Source organism: Plecotus auritus (genome assembly GCF_963455305.1).
Source record: "Plecotus auritus genome assembly, chromosome: X".
NCBI lineage: Eukaryota > Metazoa > Chordata > Mammalia > Chiroptera > Vespertilionidae > Plecotus > Plecotus auritus.
The window spans coordinates 18,592,060-18,611,645 of record NC_137784.1 but is presented as its reverse complement, the minus strand read 5'-3'; positions in this window follow the sequence as shown (position 1 = coordinate 18,611,645).

Sequence of the window (19,586 nt, the reverse complement as noted above, 5' to 3'; positions counted from 1 at the left end):
GAGGTCACCTTTGTGTTATTTTCCATAAAATCCATTTGAAATTACCCAGTTTTTGTTCTAGTATCATCTCTTCTGCTTCCTATCATCAAAAAAATTGGATGGATGTTAGCTGAGACTTATTGTGGTGATAATTTCACAGTATATATATACATTCAATCATTGTGTTTTACACCTGAAATGAATATAATATGTGTCCATTATATCTTAATTTAAGAAAACTAGTTTTAATTTCAAATGTCATAAAAAGGACTTGGTTTTAGTTACTTTAATAGTATTAAAGCGTTCCTTCAGAAATCTAATTCTTAGATCTCTAAATATGAAATTGAGAACATTTACATGAATTTTAAATTGTTCTCAATGTAATGCATGTGCTATTTATCATGGTCAGACTTTTGATTCAGATACATTGGTGTAAAAAATAAGCCTTTTCAGTATCACTATATTTTTTACTAAAAAGGAATAAAATCCTAATAAGTGACTTAAGTATTAAACACAACAGAATTTTCTTTTCAGTTTAATTACTTCAGCATTTATCAGAACATGGGCATTCATCATGGGAAAAAGGTAAACTAATTGGTGTTTTGGTCTCTATTTTCTTTTACAATTATTTTTGAAAAGATGATTTTAGGCCTGTAGAGAAATAGAGAATGAAAGTATCTAACAGACTTTCCCCAGGCATTGCTGTATCCAAGGGTCTAAGAAGCTTAAGATTAGAAAGATTTACCATTGACATACTGAATAGCTCAGGGGTCTACAGATAACACATGTTGAGAGTCAGAACTTGCTTTAGGACTTGTGACATGACAAGGAATGATTGGAAGCAAAGTATACAGTTAAGAATGTTAATCTCAAGATATCAAATGTCATATAGACACCTCAATATAAAATAATCATTATCAAGATAGCAAAGGGGCTGCTGCAAGTGGATAGTTATGCCATAAAAATAACAAGGAATATGCAGAAGGTGAGACTAAAAGTACTGAAAATCTCTAACTTTGTGTGACAATTCAAATTAGATGTGATCTTTTTCACTTTCAAAACAGACTGTTCTAGAGGGAGGTTTTCTGCTACCTGGACCAAGCAGCTGGATGAGGTAAAATATTTAGCATTCTTAACTTGCACATTATTTGTGTTTGTTCTCTCATGTTCTATTAGTTTGTTCTCTCTTAGGTGGAAAAAGAGTCATCATGATTCTTGTCATTGCATTTTAGATGCTGGTAGAGTTCCACATTAAATTAGATTACATGCTCTCTTTTAATATGGCAAAGCATATACTTAGTGCTCACATTTGACTCTGCCACACTCATATTCCCCACTTATAAATAAGAATGAATGTTTATACCATAAATATATGTATTATTTTTTAAAATCTTGTGTTATTTCTATGATGTTACCAGCATAGCTATTTAAAAATTTAAGTAAATATTATAGATTTAGATATTGCTTTATTTACAACTTTTCAAAATCCCTCCCCTGATGACATTTTACAATATATAAATTAACTAGAGGCCCAATGCACGAAATTCGTGCAAGTGGCTCGGCCCTCGCAGCCGCGGCTTTTTGTCCGGAAGGTGGTCCAGAAGGACACCCAGAAGGTCATTCGGCTGTCTGGTCTAATTAGCATATTATGCTTTTATTATTATATATTATATTTGTGTTGCTTTTTTTTGAGAAAGATATCCTCAAATACTAGAAAACAAGGTTAATCCTTGTGATATTCAGAATGGGAAATATCATCATAAATATTGCTGTACAGTCAAATAAGTGTTTGCACCTTAACATGAATTCATAGCCCTGGCTGGTGTGGCTCATTTGGTTGGGCATCATCCTGTGCACTAAAAGGTGGCCAGTTCCATTCTCTGTCAGGGAACATACCTGGACTGTGGGCTTGATCCCTGGTAGTGGCAGCTGATGGATGTTTCCCTCTCTATCACTTTCTCTCTCTCTTAAAATCAATCTTAAAAATATTTAAATAAAATAAAAAAGAATGCATATATTTTTGGATCAGCTTACTTCCAAACATCAGTCTTATGAGAAAACTTTACTGTGAAGCTAATGTCAAGTAGTATATCACCCTTTCCTTTTATCAACTTGCCACATGTTAAAGCTATAGCACTTAGCACAGTTAATATAAACAGAGGACATAAATATTTGTTACATGAGTGGATGCATTGTCAATTTATTTAACTAATATAATTTAATCAAAACAGGGTGAAACTAGAAACATATATGAAACAACTGTTTTTAAAACATTGGCAATGGAAAATACAGAGCAAACATTTTTGCTGATAAAACAATATTTATTGTTTTTACCAATCCACACATTTATTCATAAGACCTATCTGATATAAATTACCATAGATTAACATTCTAAATTTTGGCTTCAAAGCAAATATTAACAGGAGATTTTAAAAAGCCAAAAGCCCATCTTGACAGGTGTGAGGTGATAATCTCACTGTGGTTTTAATTTGCATTTCTCTGATGATTAGTGATGCTGAGCATCTTTTCATATGTCTATTGGCCATCTGTATGTCCTCTTTGTAGAAGTGTCTATTCAGGTCTTTTGCCCATTTTTTTTTTCATTGGATTGTTTGTTATTTTGTGTGTTGAGTTTTATATGTTCTTTATAAATTTTGGATATTATCCCCTTATCTGTTGTATCATTGGCAAATATGTTCTGCCTGAGAGCAGGCAGACAGCTTTGGTTGAGGTGGATGGGGTGTTAGGTGAGGGTATGTGGAGGGGTTGGGCAAAAAGAAAAGAAAGAGAGAGAACTCATGGACATGGACAACAGTGTGGTGATTGCAGTGGGAGGGAGATGGAAGAGGACATAGAGGGGATAAATGGTCAGGCTCCGGGGGAGGAAGCCAAAAGCTCAAGCCACACTCCAGACCAGCTAAATTAGGAGATTTGAGATAGGGCTCAGGAATCAGTACTTTTTAGATTTTCCCATGGGCAGCCAATGTTGCATCCATGGTTGAGATCCATGATCTTAGCGAGTACCACAAATCTTGACTTTGGTCTGAATAAAATGTATAATAAACACTTTTGCTTTTATCCTATAGTACTTCTTTTTTAAAAAATTGTTGACACTATTACAGATGTTCCCATTTCCCCACGCTTTGCTCACCTCCACCCTGCCCCTTGCACTTCCCTCTGCCCATCACCACACTGCTGTCTATATCTCTGGGTTATGCATACATTTTCTTTGGCTAATCCCTTCACCTTCTTTCATCCAATCCCCCCTCCTTCTTCCCCTCTGGCCTCTGTCAGTCTGTTCCATCTATAGAACTTCCTTTTAAATCTTCCCTTTCCATGCTTGTGCCATTGCATTGAAATTATTTTATCAGTCTTTACTCCAATAAACTGAAAGCTCCTTCAAGACAGGGACAGTATCTTATTATTAATCAGCATATACTACTGTTAGCAATCTACTGTTTATTGATATTTGTTCAGGGAGATAATGAACTAAAGAACTGATTTAAAAACTGAATAAAAAATAACAGATTTCCGCATCCAGGCATGCTGGTATAATTGGTATTGGAATAACTCTTCCAACATTAAAAAATTGTAAGGTTGGGCAAAGTACATGAAACAACTATTTACAGATAATGGATAGCAAGCAGGACAGAACTGATATACCTGAGAGAAGGCAAACAAGGTGATTGAATTTATGTTTGAAAACACTTTCCAGATCATGGCCCTGGGATGGAGCACAAACAGAGCATAAAGATTTCTTGCTGAGCTGGGGAGATGAAGATTGTAGTTCAGAGCTACTGAAATAGTTGGAATTTGTGGGGCAGGATATCAAGAAAGAAAAAAATTCAAAAACAATGAACTCCAAAAATCTGCATAGAGGTCTGCTTGAATCTTTGGCTAAATACTAGGCTGTACATGTATAGCTTAGAATATTCTAGGTCAAGAAAAGAAGAATAGCCCTGACAACATGGCTCAGTAGTTGAGCATCGACCTATGAATCAGTAGGTAGGTCATGGTTCGATTCCCAGTCAGGGCACATGCCCGGGTTGTGAGCGCGATCCCCAGTGTGGGGTGTGCAGAGGCAGCCAATCAATGATTCTCTCTTATTGATGTTTCTGCCTCTCTCTCACTCTCCCTTCCTCTCTAAAATAAATGAGAATATTTTTTAAAAGAAGAATAAATTTGTGACCTATAACTAGACAAAAATGTATTAATAGAAACTGATGCAGAAATAGAATTAACAGAATAGTTGAAAAACTATTATGGCCCTGGCCAGTGTGCCCAGTTGGTTGGGCGTTCTCCAATGCACCAAGCATTGCCAGGTTGATTCCTGGTCAGGGTATATGCCCAGGTTGTGGGTTAAATCCCTGGTAAGGGGGCATGCAGGAGGCAGCCGATGAATGTTGTACACTCACAACGATCTTTCTCTCCTTCTTTCCTCTCTCTAAAAATCAATAAAAATCTTAAAAACTATAATAACTACCTTTAGTTATAATAGTTTAATTTAAAGAAACATATTAACATAATGAGAATTTTATAGAAAAATGGAAATTATGAGAAAGAACAAATGGAAATTTTATAACGGAAAGATACAATATCTGAAATGAACAATTTATCATACAGACTCAATAGCAGATTAGAAAAGATCAGTATAGAATAAAATAGAGAACTAAAGACAGAGTAATAGTGAGAAAAAAAGGTGAGAGATAATAGATGATAGTAGACAGATATCATGTATATATGTGTATACATACACACACACATATATATATATAGAAAACAACAATAGCACAAAGTGCAAGAGAGAGATAAGAATTATACTGGTGTTATGTTCTTATATATGAGGTGATATAATATTGATTAGTTGGATATTATAAACTATAGTGCAATAATTTAAAAAGGAAATCTATAATAATAAAAGCATAATATGCAATCAACCGAACAGCTGAACCGCAGAACGACCATCCGGGTGACCATCCAGACGAAGCTGGGGCTGTGAGGGCTGAGGCAGCCAGGGCTGCAAAGGCTTACTCTTGCACAAATTTCATGCATCAGGCCTCTAGTAGTTAAATAAGTGATATGAAAAATAAAATGAAATACAAAAATATGCAATAAAAAAGTAGTTAGGAAAAGAACAAAAGTAACAATAAATGGGTAAAACAGGAAATAAAAAGCAAGATGATAGACTGAAATCAATTATGAAGCTAAATGTATGTAGGCTAAAAGTTCCAATTACAAGGCAGACATTTTGAAACTAGACAAAAATATAAACAAGACTCAACTATATGCTGTTTATAAATCATGAACATGAATAGTAAATATGAAGAATTATATAGGATATAAATAAAATGATGACAAAGATACAACATGCAAATCATAAAAATAAAAATGCTGGTAAATCTATATTAATAACAAAGTAGACTTCAGGATAACAAATATTACCAGAGTTAGAGTTATGTTATAATTATAAAATGGTGAATTCATTAAAAGTACATAGTAGTCCTATATGTATATGGCCTTTAATAAATCTAGGCATACATGAAATAAAAAATAACAAAACTAAAGGGATAAATAGACAAATCAGCATTAAAGTTGTTTTTTTCAACACTTCTCTCCTAGTAATGTAAAAAACAAAAGATAAAAGCAATAAAAGCATAAAATATTTGAATTATGCTAATATTCAACTTTATCAAATTAACATATTTTAGGACTGTTCACAAAACATCTACAAAATACATACTCTTTTCAAGTACACATGGCATGCTCACCAATATAAACTATATTTTGTGTCATAAAAAAGCCTCAATATATTTTGAAAAAGATGAAAAGAATAGAGTTTGTTCTCTGACCAAACAGAAATAAATTAGAAATCAATAGTAAAAGATACCAGGATAACCACCAAATATTTAGAAATATTTAAGAATTACACACTTATGCATAATCTATGGTAAAAAAAAAAAAAGAAAATCACAAGGGAAATTGGAAAATATTTTGAACTAAATAAAAAACTGAACATATCACAATTTGTATAATACAATGCTTAACATAAAATTTATACCTTTAAATTGTTATATTTGAAAAAATTTACAAAATAAAGTATCTACCAAATATTTAAGGAAGAAATAACAATTCTGAAAGAAGCTCTATAAAATAAAGAAAAGAACACTCCCCATACCAAAATATATGATTATCTCACTAGCTTCAGTAAAACATTTGAAAAAATGTCAAAATAATTTATTATAAAATTTCTCAGCAATCTAAGAACAAATTTTAACATCCTCAACCTGATAAAGGGCCGCTATGAATAACTGACAACTAACATACCCAAGACTGAAAGAGGGAAAGCTGTATCCCTAAGATTGGGATTAAAACAAGGATATCTCCACTTTTATTCACTATGGCATAGACTCTAATAAATCAAGGCAAAGAAATGAAAATGTGTGAAAACTGGAGAGGAAGTGTCTTTATTTACAGACGACATTTTTGTATATTGACCTGGTATTCTTGGCTTTGCTAAATTCACTTTGTTTGAATAGATAAAAAGATGACAGATAGATTTAGATTCCTTTGAACTTCAGACATAAGTGATCACCCATTCATTGATTTAGGTAGGTACATACTCCAATTTGAATATTGACTGTCAGCAATTTCAAGACAACATGCTTTGATCTAGGGATTTTCATTGTACATGTGAGAGCCTGAAAAAAAAGATAAATCAAGGCTTTGCTTAAGATATTGTGTGTAGCAGCCAATCACTACCTGTCTATGGCTTATTTCCTTTGCATTCAAAAGTTTCCTTTAGATAAAATTCTAAATTTCTAAAATATAAGGTCCAAGGGAATTTCCACATAGGTAAACAAATCCTACTTAAAGGTCAGAATCTATCTTACTTGAGTCTTAAACGTATGTTCTTATGTAAAATCCAGCATTCGTTTTTGTTGTTATTCTTAGTATAATATCTTTAATTCAATAGATATAGTTTTTCATTTATAATAAGCGTTAAGTCACTGAGTATACACCCTCCTCAGTGACTTGATTTTCCAAAATGTAAGCACCTTTTACATTTTTTTTCTGTAGGCTACTTACAGCAAATCTATTGGCTCCAAATTCCTTCCTTTTGACTTTTTTTCTCTGACTCATTCTACCATCACCTACCAGATCTGTTAAGAAAAGGAAAATTAATAACAAGGTTCCACACCACCAATGAGATTAGATTCACACTCAAGTGACGAAAGGTGAGTTTTGAATTTTGAAAAGAAGTCCTTCAAGGGTCATGTAATTACTAGGGTGTCATAAAAAAATTATTACTGCTGCATATTCCTTATCTGAGAGATGGTTACCACAATGCCACAGGGCAATGGAAAGTTATAAATGGTGACATGCAAATGAGTCATGAAAGCACATACATTGGTGGTCTGCTGCCCCATTTGCTAATGGGAAATGCAACATCAGAAAGCATACCTTTCATGGAGTATGACATATCTAGGACATTGCCTGGGATTTATAATCAACTGTATTTCTGCTGCTTCATTGGCTTTTACAATTCATTTCAATTTTCACTATAGAAAAAAATCATGGTGCATAGATTAGCATATAGCCTCTTCATGCTTCTCCCAGCTGCTTCTTTTACGTGTGATTAATTTTTTAAATTAAGCTAATTTATTTATGTGATAGTTCCTGAGAATCATGACTTGGAAAATAAGTTTGCCTTCCTCAAGGCCTGTCTATATAACAATATTCATATATATATATACTTCTGCTAAGCAATTGCTCCACTCTTGAAATTTTACCTTGACTTAAACACCCACTCTCTTTTTCTAATTAAATAGTCTAGTTTCAGATATTTTTATTGCCTAAGGGGGAAAAAAGGATAAATAAAAAAATGACTGGATTCAGGACTAATGTATAAAAGGTCTGCAAATCACAAATAATTTAGTGCTTCCTATATTAGAACATTATTTCTTAGGAAAACGTTTTATTCAGATTTAATCAGCACCTCAGAGATTTCAATGGAACCTTTTGAGGTTTCTGAAACCCTTATTTCTGACCCAGTTTTTAAAATTTTCAGATATTAATGAGCTACTACTTTCTGCATATAAATAAGAAATTAAAACCATTTGGAATAGCTTATCTCTTGTTATCTACTTGACTGGGTAAATTTAAGCATTTTATTTTACTTTTACCTGAAGTAATAATAATGCTACAAAGTATATACATTAAGAACAAATAATTAAAAGGTGAAAAGACTAATTTCACTTACAAGAGAGTTTTTTAGCCCAACTAGCATGGCTTAGTGGTTGAGTATCCACCTATGAACCAGGCGGTCATGGTTCAATTCCCAGTCAGGGCACATGCCTGGATTATGTGCTCAATCCCCCATGTGGGGCATGTAGGAGGCAGCAAATCAATGATTCTCTCTCATTGTTGGTGTTCCTATCTCTCTTTCCCTCTCCCTTTCTCTCTGAAATCAATAAAAATATTTTTAAACACCAAGAGGGCTTTTTATAAAGCTCTAAGAACATGTAATATGTGAATATAAGTCAAATTATTGTTTATGTTACTACATTATATTTCTGAGCACAGTATCACAGTAAACTTTTAATAATTATTTAAAACTTTTATAATACTTTTGCTTCCATATAACCAAAATGAAAAAAAAAAAACATGTGAAAAAAACAAAATCATTCTTCTTTGAACCTTTGATCTACAATCATGTATATATCAGCTATGAAAGAATATGAAAATAATAGAAATCATAGGTACAATATATTGTTTCTTGGGTGCCAGTTTCTATGGTAATATTTTACTACTACAACCCTATGAGTCTGAAATTACTTCAAGTTATCGATTATGAAACTGACATTTAGTTTAAGTAATACTTCCAAGATCCATATCTAGTAATAGGAGTAGAAGCCATGCTCATGTCTGTCTGGCTCCAGAGCCCACACACTTAACCACTCTATTATTTCAAGATCTCCATTTTTTCATTGTACTAGGAAGTCAGCAGATTCAATATTTTCAGAGGCTGACAGTTGTGTCATAGCATTTTGTACTATTGAAACCCAGTTTATCACAGTGGAACCAGGCCTGTCCACATTCCACTAGCTAGAACCCAGTAACTTGCCTGGAACGTAACTGCAAAGGAGGCTGGGAAATGTAGTGTCTCTGTTTGATCAGATGAACATCTCTTTAGATTCCATTACAAGTGGACATAGAAATAAATGTCTGCAAGACAGAAAATGACTTTCCTACTTAAGTACATGCATTCAAGAATCTATTGTGTTCAGAGAAGAGAGAGAGACTATTTTTGGCTATGTCAAGTCAAAGTACAGCAATATTTGTGTGGAACTTTGGAAAAAATAGTAGGATTGGGACAAACAGTGAAACAAGGGAAATGCCTTCAGGAAGAAGAGAACTGAATTAGCAGAGTCACAGAGGCAGAGAATCCCAGGATTTCTTCTGAAAATACCATTTGGCCAGTCAGGTTAAGACATGTAAATCAGAATCCAGTTAAAATTGAAACAGGGTATTTATGTATCCCTAGTTCATGCCCAAATCAGCAGTAGACTCATCTTTTCACTTTACCTTTGCCAAATGAATTTAAAAATTCTGCAGACTCTAATTTATTAAAATTTACTTTTGAAATGAGAATGACAGTTATTTCCACTGCTCAGTATGGGACCACAGTTTTATTAGAATGCTTGCCCTCTGAGCTCAGCAAGGAGCATATTATAATTAGATGAGTATTACAATAGAGACTCTGTTAATGGAATTTTAGAAACATAGTAAAAGAAAAACCTACAAGAGTGTCTCCATTAGACTCTATATAAGTAAGGGAAACCTGTCTTAGGAGACCACTAAAGAAATCAGCAGGAGTTAGTTAACTGAAGGTCAAACAAAATGACATGATAAACCTCCGGGATACTGTTAAAGTAATCATTGTAGATAAGGGACTGACTGACTGTCAGAGGTGCCTATGCATATTTCTAATATGAAAATGAAGATGGGAATTAAAACAGAAGAAATGGCCCCTTTAGTTTTGTATAATCTTTTTAAAAAATGTATCTTTATTGTTGAAAGTATTACAGATGACTCCCCTCTTCCCCACTCTTGTCCCCGTCCCTGGCCTTCACCCCACTATCATCTGTGTCCATGGGTTATGCATATATGTATTAAGTTCTTTGGTTTATTTCCCCTCCCTTCCCTCTGAGAATCCTCAGTCTCTTGCATGCTTCCATATCTCTGGATCTGTTTTTTTTTTTTTTTTTTCATTAGATTCCAAGTGCCCATCAATCGATGAATGGATTTTTTTTAAAAAGCTGTGGTACATTTACACAATGGAATACTATGCAGCTGTATAAACTTGAATACCACCTTTCAGTAAACAATATTAAAATATTTTTTTTTCTATCTCTCTCTCAATTTTTTTTTTGGCAGGAGGCAAAAAGAAAAAAAAATTTCTATACATTGAAAATGTGAAATCCTAGCGCATTCTATTTTGGAAATGTTCCATATACAATATTTAAAATGGTTCTTCCTTGAGGCCTAGTGATCTCTGTTCACATTTTCAAGTGCATATTTTTTCCTAGATGTATAAAATATGCTCCTTGTTAGAAAATCTAAAAAATAAAGATAATAGAAGGTAGAGCACATAATTCAAGAAAATTCATTAACATTTTTATTATTCATATATATTATATTAATATACCCTTGATAATAATGTATGTCTGTTTTTCTGTCCAGTAGTTTTCATTGAGTATTTTGGATTAATAGATTATTTTTATCCTTTGATTTAATTTTTTCCCATGCTTTTGGAAAGAGCATGGAAAACAGCTTTAAAAATAATTTAAAGAAACTTTTATCAGTCTGAAATTCCTCTAAGGGGAGCTACAAAAAATGGAAGTCAATTATTTTGTACTTATTCAGCACAAGTCTGTACTTTCCTTGTTTGGGTAAAGAAAATAGGATTCCTAAAGAAGCAGAATCACAAGAAGGACAAAGAGTGGTACATGGGTGAGGCCTTCCCTCTCAGTGTCATTGTGGTTTCTTGTGACTAGGGTTTCCTCTAAATACCCTATCACCTCTTTACTTTGTAGATTTCAGCCTCAGAAACTAAACTGGAATGAAAACATCTGCTCATAATTGCTGACCTTTCCAAATCTTAAACTCCTATCCCAAGATACAAAGGGTTTCATATGGTTTTGCTCTTTCCCTTCTTAGCATTTATCTTTGAGAAAACACAGCAACTGGTCCTGGGATTCAGAATGACATGACTGTAGGGTTTCATTCTGTATAATGTTTGTCATTATTTAGAGCACTAGGAAAAATTTTAATAACAGGGTTGCTACAACATAACTGTTGTGCTTTTTCCTGTTTGACCTGAAAAGAAGTTAGCAACTCACTATCAACTCAAAGGACAGCTAGGTGTTAAGAAGGTGAAGAAGTATTGTTCTAGCACAGGTGCCCACCACAATCGGACACTTGTAGGCTATTAATCACGGTACACCGTAGTCTGTGTTCAACACTGCTCTTTCCTCTACCCATTTGAGACTTGGATGTTATTTGCATAGGACTAATACATAAAAGACAAATAGGCTGAAGACATTTTTCTAGGTTCTTAATGCCTTTATAGACATAAAATAAAGCATGTACAAAGCATAAATATTTCCATATATGCTGCCTTGAAGCATTAATGTGTGTGAAAATTAGAGTTATACTTTCGACAATCAATTATTAATATGGCCCCAGGAGATTATGCTGCTACTTTTAGAAGAAAAGGTTTGAACAATAGATTTAGAAATCCTGCTGACCTAATTTCAACTGGATAGATTGGTATTGTTTATATATCCTGATTTGAGAGTTAAAAAATTACTGTGTTTGCTATAGTTGCATCAGACCAGGTGATGAAATCTTATTATCAAAAGTGACTGATGATAATACACTTGGATATGAACAGGATTAATAATTGAAAATCATTTAGGTGTGTGACATCTATATATGAGTCTTGGCACATAACGGTGCCAAACAATTGCTTTAGAGTTGATCAAGGATTGAAATATGATTTCTGTCAGTTTGTAAATGGTCTTTGATCCAAAATTACTTTATTTGGCAAATATTAGAATCTATTTTCTTCTCTGCTCTATTTATATTTTTTTTCACTAAAATACTTGTTTTGGTGTTGTTTTATTTATTTATTTATTTATTTATTTATTTATTTATTTTTATTTATTTATTTTTGTTTCCTTGGGTTTTCAAGGGTGCAATTCTTCTACATGATCAATGACATTTTCTAATCTCTATACACCTGATGCTGCATTCTTTTCTCAGGCAAACATCTTTTGATTTTATTTTTAAATTACAGTTGGCATGCAGTATTAGTTTCAGGAGTACAACATAGTGATTAGACATTTATGTATTTTATGAAGTGATCACACCAATAAATCTAGTACCCATCTGACACCATACACAGTCATTACAATATTATTGACTATATTCCCTATGCTGTGCTTCACATCCTTGTGAGTTTTTTTCTCAGGATTACCTTTTTTCAGTTTTTTTATTTCAAGAAAAATGATTTTAAATATAATAATGTTACATGCAATAACATTAATATCTCAAAGAAGATTTTATAGATGATAATGTTACATGCAATAAACACCAATTATTCAAAAATGATCTTACATATAATATTACATGCAACAAACATTAATATTTCAAGAATAAAAGGATTTTAAGTATAATAATATTACCCAAACTGTACTAACATAGTATGATACCACAAAAGTTGTAGGAAATATTAAAAATCTGCAAATAACAGGATTGCTTCTATTATATTCTAGAATATTTTCTCCCCTTCTGGCTCTATTTTTGTTCATCAGTTTATATTGTTCATTATATTCCACAAATGAGTGAGATCATATGATATTTATCTTTCTCCTTTCATCAGGTCTATAGAGAGTAGAAAATGTCATATATCCTTTCTGATTGGTGTTTCCGTTTTCTTGGGATATAGTCCAAGAAGTGGTATTACTGGGTCAAATGGGAGTTCCATTTTTAGTTTTTTGAGAAAATGCCATACTGTTTTCCATAGTGGCTGCACCAGTCTGCATTCCCACCAGCAGTGAAGGAGGGTTCCCTTTTCTCCGCATCCTCCCCAGCACTTGTCATTTGTTGATTTGTTGATGATAGCCATTTTGGCAGGTGTGAGATGGTATCTCATTGTCGTTTTCATTTGCATCTCTCAGATGTTTAGCGACTTTGAGCATGTTTTCATATGTCTCTTGGTCTTCTTTATGTCCTTTTTTCAAAAAATGTCTATTTAGGTCCTTTGCCCATTTTTTTGATTGGATTGTTTATCTTCCTTTTGCTAAGTAGTATGAGTTCCCTGTAAATTTTGGAGATTAAACCCTTATTGGAGATAACATTGGCAAATATGTTCTCCCATGCAGTGTGGTTTCTTGTTGTTTTGTTGATGGTTTCTTTTGCTGTGCAGAAGCTTTTTATTTTGATGTAGTCCCATTTGTTTATTTTCTCTTTAGTTTCCATTGCCATAGGAGCGGTATTGGTAAATATATTGCTATGACATATGTCTGCTATTTTGCTGCCTATATATTCTTCTAAGATTTTTAAGGTTTCCCATCTTATATTTAAGTCCTTTATCCATTTTGAGTTTATTTTTGTGTATGGTGTAAGTTGGTGGTCTAGTTTCATTTTTTTTCGCATGTATCTGACCGATTTTCCAAACACCATTTATTGAAAAGACTCTCTTGACTCCATTGTATGCTCTTGCCTCCTTTGTCAAATTTTAATTGAGCGTAATGGCTTGGGTCAATTTCTGGGTTCTCTGTTCAGTTCCATTGGTCTATATGTCTGTTGTTGTGCCACTACCAAGCAGTTTTGAGAACAGTGGCTTTGTAATATAGCTTGGTATTTAGTATTATGATCTCTCCAACTTTGTTCTTCTTTCTCAGGATTGCTACAGGTATTCTGGGTCTTTTTTTATTCCAGATGAATTTTTGGAGAGTTTGTTCTAGGTCTGTGAAATATTCTGTTGGTATCTTAATGGGGATTGCATTGAATCTATAGAATGCTTTGGGTAGTATGGACATTTTAATGATGTTGATTCTACCAATCCATGAACATGGTATATTCTTCCATTTGTTTATGTCTTCCTCTATCTCTTTTTTCAATGTCTTGTAGTTTTCTGAGTATAGGTCTTTTACCTCCTTAGGTAAGTTTATTCCTAGAAATCTTTTTTCGGTGCAATGGTAAGTGGGATTGTTTTTTTTCATTTCTCTTTCTTTGAGTTCATTATTGGTGTATAGAAAAGCCATAGATTTCTGGGTGTTAATTTTGTATCCTGCTACATTGCTGAATTCATTTATTAAGTCTAGTAGTTTTTTGATGGAGTCTTTAGGGTTTTCTATCTACAATATCATGTCATCTGCAAATAATGACAATTTTACTTCTTATTTTCCAATTTGGATGCCATTTATTTCTTCTTCTTACATGATTGCTATGGCTAGCACTTCCAGTATTATGTTGAACAGGAGTGGTGAAAGTGGGCATCCCTGTCTTGTTCCTGTTCTTAGGGGAAATGGTTTTAGTTTGTGCCCATTGAGTATGATGTTGGCTGTAAGTTTGTCATATATGGCCTTTATTGAGATATGCCCCCTCTATTCCCATGTTGCTGAGAGTTTTTATCAAAAATGGGTTTTGGATTTTGTGGAATGCTTTCTCTGTGTCTATTGATATGATCATGTGATTTTTGTCTTTTAATTTGTTTATGTGATGTATCATGTTTATTGATTTATGAATATTGTACCAGCCTTGCTTCCCTGGAATAAATCCCACTTGATCATGGTATATGGTCTTTTTAATATATTTCTGGATGTGATTTGCTAATATTTTGTTGAGGATTTTAGCATCTATGTCATCAGGGATATTGGCCTGTAATTCTCTTTCTTTGTAGTGTCTTTATCTGATTTTGAAATTAGGATAATGCTGGCCTCATGAAAAGAGTTTGGAAGTGTTCCTTTCTCTTGAATTTTCTGAAATAGTTTGAGGAGTATAGGTGTTAGTTCTTCTTTGAATGTTTGGAAAAACTCCCCTGTGAAGTTGTCCAGACCTGGGCTTTTGTTTGGTGGGAGTTTTATTTATTATTGCTTCTATTACTTCAGTTGTTATTGGACTATTCAGGTTTTTTTTTATTCTTCCTTATTCAGTTTTGGGAGATGGTATTTTTCTAGGAATTTGTCTATTTCATCCACATTGTCCAGCTTGTTAGCATATAGCTGTTCATACAATCCTTTGTATTTCTGTGGTGTAGGTGGTTACTTCTCCACTTTTGTTTCTGATTTAATTTATTTCAGTCCTCTCTCTTTGTTTCTTGATGAGTCTGGCTAATGGTTTATCAATTTTGTTTATCCTTTCAAAGAACCAGCTCTTGGTTTCATTGTTGTTTTTTGTATTGTTATTTTTAGTATCTATGTTATTTATTTCTGCTCTAATCTTTATTATTTCCTTCCGTCTTCTTACTCTAGGCTTTTCTTGTTGTTCTCTTTGTAGTTCTTTAAGTTGTAGGGTTAAATAGATTATTGCTGATTTTTCTTGTTTTTATTTTTTTAAGGTACACCTGTAGTGCTTTGAACTTCCTTCTCAGGACTGCCTTTGCTGTGTCACAGAGATTTTGGGTTTTTGTGTGTTCATTTTCATTTGTTTCCAGGAAGTTTTATATTTATTTATTGATCTCATTGGTAACTCATTCATACTATATAATAAAGGTCTAATATGCAAATTGACTGGACAGAGGAATGAGCTGTGGAACAACTGATTGCTATGATGCGCACTGACCATTAGGGGGCAGACGCTCAACACAGGAGCTGCCCCCAGCCCACAAGCCCCAGGCCACCCAAGGCAGATGCCAGCAGGGGCCCCCTGATTGCCCCACAAGTTGCCCCACAGATCGGCCCTGATCTCCAGCCATGCCTAGAGACCCTACCCATGCATGAATTTCATGCACCAGGCCTCTAGTTGTTTATTAACATGCTATTTAGCCTCCATGTATTTGAATGTTTTGGGGTGTTTTTACTGTAGTTGATTTCTAATTTCATTCCACTGTGATCTGAGAAGATGCTTGGTATGATTTCAGTCTTCTTGAACTTGTAGAGGCTTGTTTTGTGTCCTAACATGTGGTCTATCTTTGTGAATGATCCATGTGCACTTGAGAAGAATGTATATTCTGCTGCATTGGGGTGAAATGTTCTATAAATGTCTGTTAAATCCATCTGATCCAGTGTGACCTTTAGAGTCTCTGTTTCCTTGTTAAGTTTTTGTCTGGAAGATCTGTCCAGGGAAGTCAGAAGTGTGTTAAAGTACCCTACTTTGACTGTATTGTTGTCAATCTCTCCATTAAAGTCCTCTAGAAGTTTTTTTTTAAATATATTTAGGTACTCCTATATTGAGTGCATATATGTTTACCAGGTTTATATCCTGTTGTTGAATCAATCCCTTTAGTATTATGTAGTGACCATTGTTGTCTCTTGTGATGCCCTTCATTTTAAAGTCTATTTTGTCAAATATGAGTATTTGTACTCCAGCTTATTTTTTTCTTTTCCATTTTCATGGAAAAATTTTTTCCATCCCTTTACTTTCATCCTGTGTATGTCTTTTGTTTTGAGGTGGGTCTCTAGTAGACAGCATATACACTGAGTGGCCAGATTATTATGATCTCTGAACGCATAATAATCTGGCCACTCAGTGTATATCCTATATAATAAAAAGCTAATATGCAAATTGTCCCCTCGACCAGGAGTTCAACCAGCAGGCAGGCCGGCCAACCACCCATGTCCCCTCCTCCTGGCCAGGCTGAATTCATGCACCGGGCCCTTCTAATATATATGCTGAGTGGCCAGATTATTATGCATTAAGAGATCATAATAATCTGGCCACTTAGTGTAGTTGGGTCATGTTTTTGTATCCATTCAGCTACCCTACACCTGTTGATTGGAGCATTTAATCCATTTACATTTAGGGTTCTTATGGAGAGGTACTTATTTATAGCCATTTTAATTCTGTATTACTAGGTTTACTAGTATCTCTGCTTCTTCTTCTCAGCAATCCCTTACAGCAATCCCTTTAGCATTTCTTGTAATGCTGGCTTGGAAGTGATGAACTCCTTTAACCTTTTTTTATTTTGTTGTTCTGGGAAGCTATTTGACTGTCTATTTTGAATGATAGCCTTGCTGGATATAGTAATCTTTGTCTCAGATCCTTGCTTTCCATTACTTTGTATACTTCATGCCATTCCCTTCTGGCCTGCAGATTTCCTGATGAGAAATCAGGTGTCAGCCTTATGGGAACTCCTTTGTAGGTAACAGTTTTCTTTTCTCTTGTTGCCTTTAAGATTCTCTCTTTGTCTTTAATTTTTGGCATTTTAATTATGATGTGTCTGGGTGTGGGTCTATTTGGGTTCTTCTTGTTTGGGGTCCTCTGTGCCTCCTGAACTTGTGTGACTTTTTCCTTTACCAAGTTAGTGAAGTTTTGTGTGTGTGTTTTTTTCTTATTTTTTTTTATTTTTTAAATATATTTTATTGATATTTTACAGAGAGGAAGGAAGAGGGATAGAGAGCTAGAAACATCGATGAGAGAGAAACATCGATCAGCTGCCTCTTGCACACCCCCATGGGGATGTGCCCGCAACCAAGGTACATGCCCTTGACCGGAATCGAACCTGGGACCTTTCAGTCCGCAGGCCGACGCTCTATCCACTGAGCCAAACCGGTTTTGGCTTAGTGAAGTTTTTTACCATTATTTCTTCAAACACCTTCTCTATTCCTTTCTCCCTTTCTGCCTCTTCTGACACACCTGCTATTCTAATATTGTTATGTTTCACATTGTCCCACAGCTCCCTTAAGCTGTCCTCTTGTTGTTGTTTTTTCTTTTTGGTTCTCTAATTGAGTGACATTTTCAACTCTGTCTTCTAACTCACTGATTGAATCCTCAGCTTCCCCTAATCTACTGTGTATTCCTTCCAATGTGTTCTTTATTTGTGTTATGTCATTCATTATCTCAGGCTGTTCTTTTTTCATAGTTACCATATCTTTTTTCAGACTGTTGAGCATTTTTACCATCATTACTCTGAACTCTGTTTCAAATAAATTTTGTATCTCTGCTTCATTTATCTCTTCTTCTGGAGAATTCTCTAGTTCTTTCATTTGGGGGTTGTTTCTTTGTTTCCTTATTTATGGCTTTCTGTTTGGGTTTGTGACTATGTGTTAGGTAGATCCTCTATACCTCTCAATTTCTAGTGCAGGACAGTGTTAAAGGCTGTTTCTGACTAATTGGATCAGGCAAAGACTCAGAGCCTCCAGAGACTGCCTTGGTCTACCGACTAATAGGATTCCGACTTGAATTGCCCCCAGGCAAACATGCTCAGGTTTAGTGAGAGTTTTTTCAACAGCGTGGGGCAGTTGCTTCTGCCTGGAGGGTAATTGCTACTTTTAATCTCTTAAGTGGCCTCAGGGCAAGGTGTTTTCCAATAGGGTGTATCGACTGTCTTCCCCCCAGGCAAGGCAAATGTCTATGTGGAAAGATGTCCTCTGCTGTGTGAGGGAATGACTTAGCCCTGGAGACTTGGGGTGTCTGCCTTCTTAGCTCTATCCCCTGAGCCCCCCTACATGGGTTCTGCTCTCATAGCTCTAGTACACTTCACCATCCCTCTGCCAGAGCACAGGGTGGGTGACTCTACAGGGAATTTTTTTTCATTGGCCCTTCATGAGGGTGCCTGAACTCAGCTGCCACTCCCTGGCAGACAGCACCCCACTGCTTTTCCCAGCTAAATTTTACATGAGTACCCTCCTCAGTTTGGTGCTCTCTTCTGGGGAGCCCAGCTTCAGGATTAGGCCTCAGAGTTCTCAGTGGCAACCCTCCAGCCATAGCTGAGATATCTCTTCTGGACTTCAGTTGCTGTCTGTGGGTGCCTGGCCAACTCTTTTGTGCCTCTGACCCTCCTACCAGTCTTTATGTGGTCTCCACCTTCGGTCCTTGGGTATTGGGGTTCTCTGTGAGTTTTCCATTGATTATTCAGGAAGCCTTTCCATTTTTCAGTTGTAATTTCAGCTTGTTCCTGGGAGCATGTCCGTGCAGCATCCACCTACTCTGCCACCATTTTTTCTCACAGTATTACTTTTTATCACATGTTGTAGCAGATTATAAATTGGGAATGTGGGGAGGGTGTGATTCTGATGACATGTCTCAATCCTTGTGAGTTTAAAATGCCATATAATTTCACTTGTATGTGGAATCTAAAAAACTAAACAAACAAAACAGAAACAAACTCATAGTTTTTATGGATTCCAGTTGTAAGGGGGTTAGGAGAATAGGTGAATAGGGGAAAGGATCAAGATTACAAATTGCTCCTTTATTTTTAAATAAACAAAGGAGAATTTCTTTAGTAGTGAAATAAATAGCATCCTCAAAAAAGAGTATAAGAAAGTCAAGCATGTGAGGAGGAGGAAGCATAGGGAAAATTAAAGAGGAGACAAAAGCAACGAACATGATCCTTATTTGACCTTATTTTAAATTTTGGTATACTGAGATCCTCCACA